The sequence below is a fragment of the Anser anser genome, assembly GCF_964211835.1.
Source record: "Anser anser genome assembly, chromosome: 10".
Classification (NCBI taxonomy): Eukaryota; Metazoa; Chordata; class Aves; order Anseriformes; family Anatidae; genus Anser; species Anser anser.
The window spans coordinates 16,254,658-16,271,600 of record NC_139730.1 but is presented as its reverse complement, the minus strand read 5'-3'; the positions used below and the strand labels follow the sequence as shown (position 1 = coordinate 16,271,600).

Sequence of the window (16,943 nt, the reverse complement as noted above, 5' to 3'; positions counted from 1 at the left end):
GTACCAAATACATTACTATTAATACCATATTTGCTAACTACTGTGTCCTCAAGAAAAATAGTTATTAATTCCAAGTTTCACTTCAGTTGAAAACTGAGGGACCTATAAACTATGGGAATAATGTGGAAGAATAAAAGCAGGAGATCTCTTGGGTCTGCCTTTTCCATATAAATACCACTTGACAATTACAGTGCACCAGTATAAGTGCAGGAAAAGATGTGGCTGTTTACTGTTAACTTACGTTTCTTTATCTGTACTGGAACTTCTTTCTGTCTCAGAAAAAAAAAAAAAAAAGAAGCTACAAATAGATACAGGTAACTTCTGTTTTCTGAGTTTATTTTGTGCATAATGATTTTTGCCATGGTATACATTATATTGTTGTGCTTTGTAAAAAAAAAAGTGATCTTTGCCATTTTGCAGTATCAACCTGAAGTCTGCCATAAAGCCATGTTAATAGTATATCTTTATAATATTATGGTCAGAATCCAATATCGAATGTGGATGAGCCACATGAGGAAAACATGTATAATCAAAAATCTGCAACTTCCTTCATTTAAAACTGTTGAGTTTTTCGATCATTTTTCTGATGGTCAGGCTGTTATTCATATTTGCATGTGGTGTGAATTCAGTGATACTTGGTTAAGATCACTTCTTTCAGTTTCTGAAAAAAATATGAAGTACCCTGTTACATGGACAGAAGATATCTTCGCTGGTTGAGCTTGAGGGGAAAACTGGGTACAATTATATATTCTTTTAATTATTCATGACTTGGGTCTGAAGTGAATGTGTATACGTTTTTCACTTATTCACTTTATAAAATTCAAAACTAAGCCCAGAAGCAGTTTTATTCTTGGCAGCATGACAAGTTTCCTTTCCTCAACGAAACTGTCAAAGGAATTGTTCCTCAGAGAGTTTGTCATCCCCGTGTATCCCAGAGAGTCGAGAGGGTAGCTGGCATTCATTACACCCCCATCACACACATGCATGTGCTCTCTCTCCCCACCCCCACTCCCCCACCTTCCTTCTCCTTCTCCCTCTCCGACTGTGACAGCAAGCACATCTCAGAGGACTGGGTTTATATCTAGCATGTGGTTTCATTTGTGTGTCTGATTTGCAGTTCATTAATCTAGAAAACATTGCCCACTTTTGGCAAGGACAATGTATCCATGCACGTTCTGCCTATTCCACCTCCTGTGCCCTGTGCAACGGAGTTTGAAGAGAGGGAATTGGCTCTGTTTTGGGGAACAACTAGAACAAGAGCAGCTCAGGAGCCAAAACTGATGTAAACATACATTAGGAAATTGTTTTGATCTGGCCTATCAGGCTGCTGGCAATGCACTGTGCTTCCTTGGGAGACATGCAAATTTATGGGACACAACTTGACATGATTAAGGCAATGCATACAGAGGAGGTTATTGCCCTTCAGCAAAAGAATGATGTCAAGAAGCAATGATTCTTTACATTCTTGGCAGTGCAAGTAGGACTGTGAATTTAGGGTCCTCTTGCAGATTCATTATAAATAAGGTGTGGTTGGTGTTTTTGTTTTGTTTTTTTAATTATGTTTTTTCCAGCTTTTATGATTGTAGTAGTATTAGCTGTTTGTCTTTCAGCGGCACCATTCAACGTGTAGTCTTCAGAATCGAAATCTTTATCTGCTGATACCATGATAGCTTGTTGAGTCTCACGACAAAAAAGAAAAAGCTAAAATGATTCTCCAGGGAAGCATCAACTTCTCCTATTCACTCACAGCATTGGGGGTCTTCATTTTGAAATTTAATTGTCAGAGACAGTGACTCTCCTTGTTGACAGACGTGCTTAAAAGTCATCCACATGCCTGAGTGGAGTCAGATTCATTTTGTGCCAGGGTTAATGAGGAATTACTGATCACTGCCTGGGAATTTGGGGGTAAAAACTGCTGAACTTAAAGTGACAGACTCCATCTCCTATTACCACTCCCCTGAGCCAGCCTAGCAAATAGCTAACTGTAATATCTTAATTAACCATGTGTTAGCATCAACCTTATTCTCCCTTGCAAGCTGTACATATTGCTAATTACATTATGTAGGCACATGAGCACAGACGTTAGTGCTGTGGTGGGGCACTTAGGAGTCCCACTGTACTGCAGAGCAAAGCAAGTCTCTGGTGACACTGGGCTGATGTTGAAATGGCACCCTTAAATTTAATGCAAAAATAACAAGAAGGGAAAACAGCAATGGACCATTTGTGTGATGGAGAAAATTGCCCTTCCAGCTTCTCGGACCAAACACAGGCAATAGACTAAGGAACCTGTCTTTGTGTTTTCTTTTCGCCTGAAGAAACTAGTAGGAAGAGCACAAAGTGTGTGTCTCTGGAAGCTGTCATTTTTCTTATGCCTACTATGGACAACTATACAGAGCCTCCGACACATTTCTGCTGCTTTGAGTGCTCGTAAGCCTGAGTATTGAAATAGCCTTGCTGTGCTGGGTGCGCGGAGAGAGGAAAGACGCAGCATAGTTGGAGTGTTGTGTTCTGGCTGCAGCTGGCGTATGATTCATCAGGGACTTGTACCATCTGGTATAGATGAGAGTCTATCACATTACAGTGTCTTTATCAGAAATAGGGACCTGGAAGAATATCACAAAGCTATGATCAGTTTGACAGTGCAAATTTCACTTTTGCACTACAAACCTCACATGGAGAGGCTGGCAACTTCCAAAATCACATTCTCCAGATTGTCCAATGCACAGTCAACAAATACTTGATTTTCTGGGTCCCTCTAGTTGGATAAAACTTGGGGGAAAATTATTATTATTATTATTATTATTTTAAGATTTAACAAAATACAATCCTAAAGTCCTTTGTTTTTTCCACTCATCTCTGTCAGTACACAATTTATTTGAAATGTCCTCCACTGGTACCTGCCATGTTTTCTTGAAATTCACTTTTAGTTCCCTGTTGCTTTATGCATTAAATGTGATTTTTTGAGGTAATTCTCATCTAAGCTTTCTCTTTCAGCCCATGGCCCCTCCTCTCTAAGCTTTTTTTCAGTCAGAATACTTAGATTTTATCCTAGCCATTAATTTTAACGTTCAGATAGTTTTTGAAGATTAGCTAAATTATATCATTTTTGCAATTAGTGTCAAATTAATCCATAATGGAAGGTAGATAATGGCAGAGATCTTAGATTTTGACAGATATCCTCATTGGGTTTAATGTTTTGTATAATATCTCCTCAAATGAGTAAAAAGCTCACCTTGCTGACTCCCCCCACCCCCACCTCAGGCTTCTGGCCACATAGAAATACTATATTTGATTATGGGAAAAACAAAGTCTCTTTTTACATTTCTGATTTCTGACAGTGTGTTGTTAACCTTAACTATATTACACACACTTTTTTTTTTTTCCCATTTCAGGCATTAGCTCTGGCACTTGCTAGCTGATTGTTGATAAACCTCTGTAGGTCATAACATACAAAATCTGCCACATACAAATATATATATATATATATGTATTTATATATTAAAACTTTGATTTCATAGAGAGAGGTGAAAAAGTAGCCAAATGTTTTGGTCAACCAATGTAAATCAGGGAATGGTAATTTCCAGCAGGCAGGCTGGAGAGATTGGGCTTGGGTAACAAGAGGAGTCACCTTAGGATCACTTATGGATCAACAAGAACTGACCTGGACATACCTCAGTAACTTCAGACTTCATCATTTAGACTGGTTAAAAATAAAAGGAGACAAACACAGTGTTACTTATATTGTACTCATTTCTGTGTTTCCTTACAGACATACCTGTGTAAAAAATACTTTGAAGGTACCTGGCTCTGGATAGACCTCCAGCTCCAACCCGTGGTTGAACTCAGCTTGACTCTCTTGGATGCTTGGTCTTGCTTATTCTTGTCTGCACTGGGTCTTAAAACATTTTCATTTTCTAAAGCAACTTTTTGTTTGTTTTTTAAATAAGGAAGGACATGGCTAGGCTATAATCGGTCATTTGTTTGTTTTTCAGATAAGGATGGACATGGCTATAATTGTTAATTTATTCTCGCATCATATGGCATCTCTTAAAATTAAGTGATTGGTATAATCCAAAGCTTCTGTGTATGCCTGATCTGGCCTCCCTGAATTCAGTGACAGTTTTACTTTAGGTAGTAGCGTGTGAATTATTCCTGTGATGCAGGGATACAGGAACAACTTCTAAAAATGATCTCTGACGTTTGAGAAGACAGGTAAGCAGTTCTATTGTGTTTTTGCTGGGATAAAATTAAAATTATTTAGTCATTGTTTACTGATTCTGGATGAGCTTTCTTTATATACTCTCTGAATGTACCAAAGCGATGAAAGGAAATTTTCAAACCCATGACATAACAAATGCTTTGGGCTTGGTCACATCCTACTAGTTTAAGAAAATTATCACAGAATACTATTAGAGCTGATGACAAAACAAACAAACAAGCCCCAGACTCCTAAAAACCACTGCTGTCATCACAAGTAAACACAGACACTTTGAGAATCTAGGATTAAACACAGAATATATGCATGGGTAAAAGTAATGAACAGAAGGCCTTAAAGCAGGGGTAGTCAAACCATCAGCAAGCAAACAGGATTTACCTTTCTGCATGTACAAGGGCCCCAGTTTATGATGCATCTCAGCTGTTGCTCCACTGGCTGTTGAACTTAGCAGGCCTAGCTGCATCTTTCTGGCAGAGAATGATGCCATGCTCTGATGCAGGCAGCAAAAAAACAAGTTGCCTGCTTGCTTTCTCCTTCAATTTACAGTCTGGCTTACCAGCACAAATTGAAAGCTGTAGCAATTTAAACTAAATGATTACTTTATTAGGTTAATGAGTAAAAGCTCTTTTTTGCTGTCTCTACCTTGGAAGGTGTAACAGAACAAGTGGGCCTGATGACCACTCCTGTATAGGAGATAATGAATCAAAACCTTTGGGATGCTTTTGAAATTAAGATTGAAATATAGAAGATCTGTGTGTAACTTCTGGTACTATTCTTTTCGTGACCTGGGCCAAGGAAGATCACAATAAAAGGTGTGGATCCCTATTACCCCTATTCATTTAGTAAACTGTGTAGACTCTTAAGTTCTTCTGAGCAAGAAGGATGTTAAGCTGCTAGTTTTGTACAGAGAGACCTTGGCTTTATCTGGAGCTTCTTAATGTTACTTTAATCAAAATCAGCAATACTAAATGATTGATTCAGGGATCACTTGAATTTATTGCTAATACGTGATCAGCTATACTCCACACACGAACCTCAGAAATAAGAAGTACTTCCAAGTCACTGAAACTCCTAAGAATATGCTCTATAATATTTAAGCCTTTCAATTTAGTTAATGTTGAGCTGAATGTGCAAGCCCTGCAACGATCTGTGAGAAGGGGGGGGGGGGCCTCCCTCAAATACTGTCTTGTAAAGTTTGTACCTCAGTGCTTCCAGAAACTTAACTGTCATTTGTGGGTAACAGTCTTGTTCTCTAACTGACATACTGTGGATCTCAAGTTTGATAGAAATAGGGAAGATAAGGAATGGAAATACAAGCACAGCATTTTGCAGCTTAGTGGTCACATCTGAAATTAAATCAGTTCTATTTGTTGGCTAGAACACTGGAAAAGAGATTTTCCTGATTACAAAACTGAAAATCACTTGCATTTCTGTTATTCTCTCTAGGTAAGCAAAATTCAGTACAGCTTTGGCTAGAGGTGAAGTTTGTTAGATACATGTTCAAATAAAAAGTGAAATGCACTTGAGGCATGACAGTGTTGGGGCATCATAGGCACCATAAGAAAATTAAAGGCAATAAGAGATGTTTCTCATGTGTTCCACAGTCTTTAATTTATGCCCCAAGCATGCAAGATAACTGATAAAACGAGAAAGAATCTTCTATAATGGTGCCCTCAATTTCCAGCACATTTACAAATTGTTGAACTAGCTATTACTAAAAATGACTCATCAAGATTAAAAAAGATAATTTAGTTAGAGCTGTTGTCAAGTCACTATTTAATATTACTTTTTGTATTTGCTGTGATAAGCATTAAAATTTGCACATTCCCTGATAAATCATTGTTCAGCAATGTCTAGAGGGTCCAGTAAATGGTTTGAAATTGCCACAGTGTAATAAATGGTTATTTGATAATGAATGAAATTGTTTGAAAATACTGTTAAAATGTCAAGTTTTAACATACAGAACATTACTCAAAAGGAGTGCAAACACGGAAACCATAGTGACACTATAAATATACTGCAACAAATGCATTTATTTGCACAGGGCAAATAGTAGGTGCTGTATGCAAGCTAGTATAAATTGATATATGAAGTTAATTTCAATCTGTAAAAGTAATTGCATTGGTTTAACTTATTTAACTCTCCTTACAATACTATTTATAGCAGAGTAAAAAAGTAAAGAAATAAATGATGATAAATAGATAAAATACATAGGAAATGGGAATTGTTTTCCAGTTTAATTATGCTGTCACATAAAATTATCACAGAAATACACTATGCCGACAGGAAGAATACATTAAAACTCCATTATGCAGTACTAGAGTTGGCTAGCTTTTGTTGCTATTTATTCCTTAAATAGCTTTTAATCTTTTCAACTATCATGAAAAGTTGGACTGTGTAAAAAAACATAGTGGTGTAAAAAGGACAATATGGGCTGTGCCAATTGATGGTTAGCCTGTAACACGAAGCTGGGAGCCAAGAATGTGGTACCTTTCTCTTCAAGAACAAATCTGACTGCATCATAAAATTAGAAGGAAAAAAAATGCCCACTAAGAATAAGTAATTTTCATTATTAATTTTTCTTCTCAGACACAACTCTATCTTCAGAGTTTTTGCATGTCTGTAGTTTATATATAACATGCTCACGTGTTGTGGCAATGGGACAGTATTACAATTACACAAAGAACAGGACCAACAAGCAGGCAAAACATACTAAAAGAGCACCTATTTTTTTCCAAGACAGATTTTTTTTGTTGTTTTGTTTCAAACTGAAGGTCATCTAATTACTTATTTTCATGATAAACAGCACATTAATGTGTGTTGTATTTTTTATACTTCTTTCCATGTCCTGGGCCGAACGCAGAATGAGAACATCATTAGAAGCAAAAACGTGCATATATTTCTCTGAAGGGGACTTCATTTTTATTTTTTTTTTCTCAAGACAATTAAACATTATTTTGCTTTAAAATGGGTATGTGCTCAGATCATAGGTAAAGAACACTATAATGTTACCGTTAGTGCTCATAATATGGCTGCATTATTTTGGCCTCTCAGCTATCTCTCAGATCTTGTTATCTTTTTTAATTTGCAACTTCCAAAGCTGTGTGGTTAAGTAGGAGTCGGTGCTTTAATTAATTTAAAAAACTTTAAATATTACTCTTGAGGTTTCCAATAAAATCTGGAAAATATGATTCTTCAGAGACTCCAAATTCAGAGGCATGCAGACTTCATTAATTTTTAAACTATTATTTTTAAACCTACTTTATAAATCTTTAGTATCTGATTGATGAGATTTGATCAATGAGGATAAGCAGTAGTCTGAGTTGAAGGGAAATACCTGCAAAGAGAGTCATATTGGCAAACTGAAACCCCAAAAGATAAGGGAGCTTCCTAAGATGAGAATTAGGTTAAAGATATTCCTAGTAATTGTCATACTTGCACTAAACAGATGAATGGACTTGCTCCAAAACCTTATTCCAGATCTCTAAAATTATGTGTATGCTGTAGGAATATTTTTTGTAAGCTTTCTATTGCTAGAAGAAGGGCTATAACTAAACTAAGTTATTATTAGGCTTTGTAAGGGATCATTTATTATACTCCAAAATGGCCTGTTATTTACAGTTCTTATTTAAAAAAATGAACATGGAAAGCATTCAAGTTTCAGATAAGTTTTAATACTGTTAACGTGCCTTCTAACAGTGAAAGCAGATATTCTGGCTCACAAGCATGATTTATAACCTTTATACTGCATGTGAATTTCAAAAAGATAAAAATTGAAAGCATGATCTGAATGTCTATGCAAATCAGAGACAAGCACCTTAATTCTTCTTATTATTTTCTGATCTTAAGCCACAGTACCTTATGTGACACATCTACAGGTTTTTTTTTTGTTTGTTTGTTTTGTTTTAGGGGGCTACTAATTTTAGCAGTCCTAAGCTTAGATGTGCCACTAAGACACATAAAGCCTGAATTTTAGGTCTATAGAGTATCTAATTTATACTGAACAATAGTGCTCATCTTCACTAGCCCCAGAAATACATCTCAAAGTACTTTCAGATCTGGAGATACAAAACACAACAGTCATAACTATCTAATTAAAGGTACTGAGAATCAGCTGCTATAATTGTTGGAGTTCAGACACTTATAAGTTCAGACACTTATTCAGAAATAAAAAGATACGTAAATTACAGATACTACTAATGAACATTTATTTTAGTTCTTGCCCTTTATAAATTTTGTCACTATAATTTTTGCTTAGAGAGTTGGGCTCTAACAAATTCAAAATGAACCTTTAACAGAATCAAATCTCACCTATTTTCAGCCAGAACCATGAACTTGTCTTCAATGGCTCAAAGTGGAATTTCTCTTTGACATTTGCATTGCTCATACTGTAAACATTTCACACAACAGTAAAGATAGCGTCAAAAAAAGTGATTTTGTGTCACAAAAGGACAATCCAGTATTGAGCGATGTCTTCACCTATTAAGTTGAAGTCATTTAAAACCTTGGAAACTTTATTCTCCCATGAAAGAGGGAAGAAATTCTGAATCTTTGCATCAATGCAATCCAGCTTAATACTGGATCCACACCTCTCTGTTCCTTTCTGTAGTAAAGTGCTAATTACTAATAATTACTAATTATTACTATTATTATTATTACTAATTACTAATAATTAACATCAGAAGTATCACAGTACCAAACAAGTAACAACATTTGTTACAAACCCACATGCACACCAGGCAGAGAGATAACTAATTACATCCATGCGATTGTGTTATTACTATCAGTATTTAAACTTCATGCAGGGCAAGTTTTATCTTCAAAACTGTGCAGAAATACTCTACAGTAAAATCCTAAATTCGGAGTCTTCTTCGTAGGCTCATTCATACTTCTTTCCTACTTAATTATGGCTTCTTGGGCTCCAGTCTCTTCTTTGTGAAGTCAATATAAATACAAGAGGAACAGAATTCAGGCCATTTGGTCACAGGTGACACCCTAAAATTCACTAACTTCTAAGAATAAACAGCGTTGAGGTTTCACTTGAAATTCCAGCAGTGGCAATTTTGTTCCTCTTCAGTTGAGCAAGTGTCTTGGCATAACAGAAATAATGCTTCTCTTCGTAAACATTTTCTAACATCTGTATTTTTCACCCTTGCACGGCATGCTTCTTTTCATCATACTTTATACATTCATACCTCCAGCAAGGGCATGGAGACCCTCTTATCTCTGAGCATCCTCTTCATATACTATGAGGGGGACATAACACTAGAAGCTGTACTCAGAACTCCAGGGATGTCAGTTCTGGCCTTGAAGTCTTTACTAAACCTAAGAGAAAAAAAAAAAAAAGGTGAGTCAGAACATCTATAAGTTACTGTGTTGCAGAACTTACATATATATATATGAGTGTGTGTATATATATCTACAAATATATTATGAATATGCATTTTGCTGTGAAGTCTGTACAGGTTACGTCAATTGTACTATAGCTGAGCATCGCTTGTGAAGTCTGTGGCTTCCCTTTGCCACCGGCTGGCAAGGCAGATCGTGCCTATAATACTGTCCTCTGTGTTGTCAGCTGTGCATTGATTAAGATACAAATGAGCCATATGGTAGTGAACTAAGCTGTTAAATGTTTTTTTGGGGGGAAATTCAGCTGCAAAGAATTTTTACAAATGCCAGCTCAGATTTTCCTTTGAACTGCATTAGCCATAAATATGGATTATTCCTGTAGGTCCTGTATATGGAGAATTCAATCTGCTTTAAAGGTTCAGCAGCAAAATATAAACATAATTATTTCCCAGCCAGATAAATGAGTCACTTTAGTAGAGACATCTTGATCACATGACTTAGTCGAAGTGCAAAAAAATAAAATATTTCCATCCCTGTCTGCATGCAACTTCTACCATTATATAAATATATACATAGACATACATTTACATAATATACAAAAGCTCGCAAATTTTGACTGCTGCGCTAGATTTGTATGAATACAAAAGCAACAAACAGGTTCCTAAATGAAAGGATAATCCAGTGCAAATTTACTGTTTCCTGCTATTTGTCAATACCTGCCATCTGAAAATAATAATTTATGAATTTTATTGAGCAGGTGAACTCAGTGCTTAATAGGAACTAGCAATTGGCACTAGCAATTAGTGTATGTAAATCAACTAAGACAGAAGTATCTCAATTGCTGTTCTGCATAGAGGAACAGTTAATTTGTAGGAATATGTTTCCAGCCCATCTGATTTGAAAAAGTCACGTTTTCCACTGCTGAAAATCTCAATACCTATAACATTTGTTGTTCATTTTATGATTATTCTTAATGCCCTTGCAAACACATGTAATAAAATGCTAACAAACCATCAGCCATTACTTAATTATGTTTGTCTAGACAGACAAAGTTGGGGCAGGGGGAGCCCGTGGTAAAAAATATTGTTTCCCATTTGGCAAACAAAGATGAAATTTACAGCTTAATTATTCCTTGTAGTGCTGTAGACAGATCTTCCTGCTAATCATACTCAGGTCCAGAGCTGATTAAAAAAAAAAAGAAGAAAAGAGTTGTGGATTTTTTTATTATTATTATTTTGGAGTGAGGTTTACAACTGTCTCGACTTCCAGTTAAATCAACTTCCCCTCCAGTAGGGGAGTTACTAATGGGATTTGCATGTTTGTGAGGCTTCATTGGAAACTACACAGGGAGCTCTTCTGACAGTGATGAAACACCACCTATAAGGCAAGACAAATATCTCAGAAAATAACGTTATAGTTGCTTTCAGAAACTGCCTGTGGAAAATAACAGAATAATTCATCTTAATTAATAAAAATACCTCTGTGTTTCAGCAACCAAGTGCAAGAAAAACACAGGTCAGTTCCAGAAACCTTTATTCATGAGTATTCCACTACATTCCAAAAACTCACCTGCTTGTACACTGATGCTCATGTGATTAAAGACCATACTTTATCTCTAGATGTGTTTTTCAATACTATGTGAGATCTTAGTTTTAAAGTCTTAAATAGTGTTTTCTCAAAGCCGAATGTGCCAATCACCACTGGACCCTGTAATATAAGGGCACTAGGCATAAAAAGTAAAAGTGTAGATTGCATTTTGAAACACGCTGTACTTGTAGTCTCTTGTGTTGCAAAGACAGTGAGAAGAATCATCAGTTACTGTACTGTATTCTTCAGCAGTAACTGGGCAAGAGTATTCACTGCAGTGAATATTTGATATTAAAACCAGTCCCATTACACTTGTACAGTAAAATACCTCCTTCTAATGCTAAAGCTTACCATCTTCATAGTCCTAAGATAACTTTGTACGTCAATTAACTGCACTTGAAATGGAGAGGTGGTAAAAAAAAAAAGTTAGCATATCTGTCCTGGCTCTATCCAGGTCTAATTTGCTTAACTTCTATGTTAATTAGTTAATAAATTGCTTTCTGCTAAGTATTTAGAAATATATGCTACAAAGAGTTAAAATGTTCTGTTACAAACCTGTGATCAAGCTTGCCTTTGTTGTGTGAACATAAAAAAAAATTGACATTTTAAATGGTGTCTGAATTCTGGATATGTATTAATGAACTTTTTTTCCTGTTTTTTTCCTTGATATTTTAATGTTTTTTCTTGAAATCGGAATAAGTTGTAGAGGGCAGGTTTTTAAGTGCCAGTAAGAAAAATAAGAAAAAAATACTTTCACTTATAAGGGTTAAAAATCTGTTCAGTGAAGATATGGTGCAAGTAGATAAAGCTAAATCCAAAAACCCCATACAAAGATATTGCTAAGATCTCATTTATCAGCCTCAGTAAACTGCTGAATTAAACATTTTTGCATAGACTTGAACTGTACTCTGAGATCATTTATGTAAACTTAGAAATTTACTACTTGATTACTTGCCTTGCATTTTCTGGACATCAACATACTTCTTGGGCAGCCTATTACGAAACACTGAACTATTACTTGTGTTAGTAGCTCTTGAAAACATTTTTGTATTGGAATGGAATCTACTTTAAGAAAAATAGCTGGAAAAGTTTTGCTTTCTTCTTTAAAATAATCTTAAAGACACAATGCAAATAATTATTTCAGTGATTTTCTTTAGATCATTAAGTAGCAAAGAAGAATCTATACCAGCACAGAAGTAATAATCAATACTGAACAATCAATCACACCAATGTAATTACAGAAAAGGATATGACTTGTTTTTTCTGATGCTATCATGCTAGCAAAAATCTTGACATACGTGAAGGTACATCACTTTCAAAGGTACTTTTGAAGTCTTAAAAAGACTTCTTTACAGGAATAAGCTTTATCAGTGTAAAAAAATTCATATAGAACCATAGCCACATGAAGGGATTTTTTTTTTTAATTCTTTCCATTAATTCATTATAAAGTAGCAAATTTTTTTTTAAGATAGAGACATGCCTTAAATAAGAACTTTTTACACATTGAAATTGTTATAATTATTTTTCATAAGAAAACAGAAAAAATAGGTACGCAATTTTTTTAAAAATCTGAAAAGTGAGTTTTGACAGTGACTACTAATAATACTGGGTGATAACATACGGGTAATTATGAAAGGGTAAAAAAAAAAATAAGGAAATATTGACATAAAGAATGCCTTGCATGGATTTAAAGCTTTTAAGACTGAATACAATGTACACCAGTGTAAAACACAGAAGCAGTATCATAGTCTTAAAAGCATTGCTAGGAGACAACTAACTTTCAGCAAGACAAAAAGTCATTACTGATCTTATGTTCCCTTCAGACGAAAGCCTTTCCACACACAGATCAAATATTAAACAGAGGAACAGTCAGAACTGGCTGGTAGTAAACCTTATGCTTGAATAGAAAATTCAGAGACCTATAACTTAATACTTTTTAAGCCTGACCAGAGGGGAAAGAGGAGGAAAACGCCAAATGTCCCTGATAAACTGTTCAAAAATAGTTTAAAATATTTCTCATTCTCAAACAGAAGGAACTTAATGTATTACATGAGGAAAATACAAACCTTTAAGATGTTAATTTTGAAGCTGAATCTTTGTTCCCTGCATTGAGAAGGTGTGCCGATATAGCCGACCTTATTTAAGTCATAAGAATGATAATTAGGGTCGCTCTTCTGGAAAGCCCTTAATCACATGCTTACAGAAGTCAATAGCTTCAAATACCTGCCTAAGTGTTTTCCTGAAATGGGCCTTACTAGGTGAAAGTTAACATATGATGATCATACGGATAGCATCCGAAAAATTTCATGCTATTTGTAGTTCAGACAGACACAAACTCTCAGTTTTTGCTCAATTTTCACATATATAGGAGTCTGTTTAACTATGGGTTTCCTGGTAACAGGTGGGATTTTTTTCACATCATGATATTTGCATAAAAAAAGCTAATGAAGCATCATTCATTACACGTGAAGTCTTAGAATACCTGTTTTAAAAGTGCTATACAAGCCCAGACCATCTTTGAATGGAAAGTAGTTATTGGAAAATAAAATTAAAAATTGTCTTGTAGTGAACAGACTAGTTAATACCATCTAACTTAAAAAACAACCAACCACCACCACCAAAAACTTCCCGAACATTTAAAAGTCCCATAAAAATTATCCTGGCGGGTTTCAAAGGTAAAGTCTGTTATGTTTATATTGATGATAGGATCATTTTCATGTAGGACCAGGATCAGCATTTAACAAAAATGGTAGCTATAGAATGCTATAGAAAATATAAACATATAAAATGCTATACAATACACATTAAATAATCTGCAACGTATTTTGTCAAAAACAAATTGGCTGTAGTCCAGGTAAGTTTTATTTGTTTGCACATTATCCATGCCCTGAAATATGAAGCAAATTCAGTCTTGGTTTTACAAATTGGTATCGTCCATATACTGTAGTTGTCTACCTTTGAAAAGCCTCTTAATAATGGGGGGCAGAGAGTGGGAACATCAGATAGATAAGCACTTTATCAGTTCTGGGTTTATTAGTGATTTTTTAGTACAGCCTGTATCAGCTCTGGATAGCTAGTATAAATACAGTCTATTGAGCAGGCTTGCATGTTTAAAGGCTAAGCTATATGCTTTGGGTAGAATTCAGTTGAGGATGGAGTTTGCAATCATTCTTTGTGCTATTTTCTATTGTTGATCAAATAAGCACATATATATATGGTAATAATCAGAATTCTTTAATTATTTCACATGAGTGTGTAGCCTAAAGTCTTACAAAGAAGTTACTGTGCTAAAGACTACAAGAACTTAAAAGAGCAAAACAACACCAGCAAAGCTTAATATTTAAAGCATCATATTCATTCAACTTCTTGTAAACAATTTCTGTTGGCAATCCTGGATGTTACCTGTTGTTTTTCCAGTCTTGCACTTTATCCAGGAAAATTCTCCATGAATTCAATGGATATTTGACAATTAAAACACAAAATAAAACTTTAGGATTAAGTCATCGCTCTGTATAAATCCTAGTAAACTAAACCAGTCTTGTTATTCTGTTCCAAGGAGATCTGGATTAATGGCTGTTGCTATACTATATGGCAGCCTGGTGCTCTAGTTTAACCCTGCATTTACAGACATTTTTGCTAACCTAAAAGCGAACACTAATTACATACTAAGTCTAAAAGCAAGTTTTACTTACGGAATACCATAAATGGCTTTATCAAATTCTAGTCTCATTGCATTGATGGTACATGAAATGCAAACAGGCATGTAATTATATGCCTATAGACTGTATTTCTATGTTTTCTTAGTCTGTGGAATGGTAATAATGGATACTAGTGAGAGTAGAGGCTGGCATAATGGGACCTTCTGCGTTTTATAACACCTAATTGTATGTCATTAAAAAAACTTGAGTGGTGCGGCTGAACTCTCACAAGAGGGACTTAGTGGATTTTAGTAACTAATGTCAATCTATAGTAATAGAAGGCATGACCCCAGTACTTGCAAACAGATGTAAATTATTTAACAGTAATCTCAAGGAGAAATTTAAATAATCAGAAAAACATGGTAATGTTCTTCTAAGTCTATAGTAAGGTTTTTAAGTAATGTTTTCATTTATGTAAGTCTAGAATGTCTGTATTGGTGTTGTCTTGTCTTGTCTCAGTCCTTAACTCTTAAGACAGAGTTTACACAATCACTCTACACGTAAAAGAGATGACATTTGTGTTTTCCAGTACTTGCAGGAATTTGAAATTCTGAGGTCTCATTACCTTTGTATTTGACTCATGTTCCTGTGAACAGGGCAGGTGAGAAGAATACAGCTCATCGGTGGTGTTATAAGCTGGAATTTTGAATTTTGAGCTTGCCAAGGCCCTACATTAAAGACTGGAAGTAATTGGTTACTTCAGGTAGTGATAAATTTAGAATCAAGGCAGGGGAAAAAGATCTTCTTAACTTAGATTAACTTGAAAGAGAAAAAATACCCCATCGCTGTCAATGGAACGCATATTCTATCAAAACTGCAGTCACACTCTGTTCTATTGAGATTAACTTTACCTGCTGAACATTGTTAAATTTATTCCAGTGGCCTATGACCACCATATATCAGCATCCGACCCCTATCTATATAAAACAATAAGCATAAGCTTAAGGCTGTCTTAAAGGCTGTCTGAGAGATGTATATTTACTGACATATAACCTGACTAAAGCCAAACATCATTACCCCCGTGACTGATTGGAGGGCAGCCGCAACTTAACAGTTTTATTTCCATTCTACAGCTGATCTCCTTGACCATGCTAGCTGAGCTGACATGGCATTTCAAGACTTCTTACCAGCTCAATGGTTCTATTATTTAAAATAAAACCAAAAACCACAAAACAACAGGAGTGGGGGGAGAAGAAGAAAAGCCACCTCTTCATTTAGCCTATCCATCTTGATCACTACTCGTGGGCTATCAATAATTTCAACTTGGTTAAGCAGCTGGCTGAGGGTTCAATAAATCCTGACTGGTTGTTTGCATGATCATAACTGGATACAATAATTTTAATTGGAAGGAGATTTCTTTTTGGCTACTCCCTGGGAGTACTTATAGAGTCAAAATCAGGCTAGAAAAGAAGTTACTTTAGTGGAGAAGATGATTCAGGTAATTCCTTACAGGTTTTCAAGACAAATCTGGATAAAGCCCAGAGTAACCTGGTCTGATCTCACAAGTGATCCTATTTTGATCAAAGGACTATACTACAGACCTCCAGAGGGTCATTCCTGCCTGAGTTATCCTTTGATCATCTGACTCAATGATTGTTCAGACAGAAATCATAAGCCTGTTAACTTTTCCTATTCCAATCCACATTGTTTGCACCTGTTAGGCTGATGACATAATCTGGCTTCTTAGGCAACAAATTCCAGGACTAGAATTTATCCACTGGTAGGTTTCATTCCACTGAAGGACAGATTAAGGTGGATTTGTAACATCTTTGTTTATCCAAAAAAATTAAAGGATGTTGAAAGCATTTGAAAGTGGATTTAGGAGAAGCCCATTATATGAACAGGAGCAGATCTCATCCAGAATGTCACATAAATATCATGCTATCAAACAAGAAATGTAAATTATCATACGTACTCTATAATTGAAAAGTGTATTACACATTAGTGAAGTCACCCATTTATCTCATCATAATCAGTTCCAATAAAATCTCATTTAGGAAAGTTGAGAGTAGTTCAGGGTGGATGGTTATGAGGATATCAGTCATGTGAGTTTTGAAAGCTAGTTCTCATGTGCAGAAAACCAATTATTGCAC

The 16,943-nt window shown here is 35.4% G+C and overlaps 1 protein-coding gene across 1 annotated transcript in view; it reads left to right on the top strand.

Annotated features, from left to right (window-relative positions):
• The window catches only part of GCNT3 (glucosaminyl (N-acetyl) transferase 3, mucin type), a 42,996-nt gene extending 39,095 nt beyond the window's left edge, over window positions 1-3,901 (top strand). The window contains exon 3 of the mRNA XM_083851053.1: window positions 3,770-3,901. The gene's annotated coding sequence lies outside the window, so the exon portion shown is untranslated. The remainder of the gene's footprint in view (window positions 1-3,769) is intronic.
• The last annotated feature ends 13,042 nt before the right edge of the window (window positions 3,902-16,943 follow it).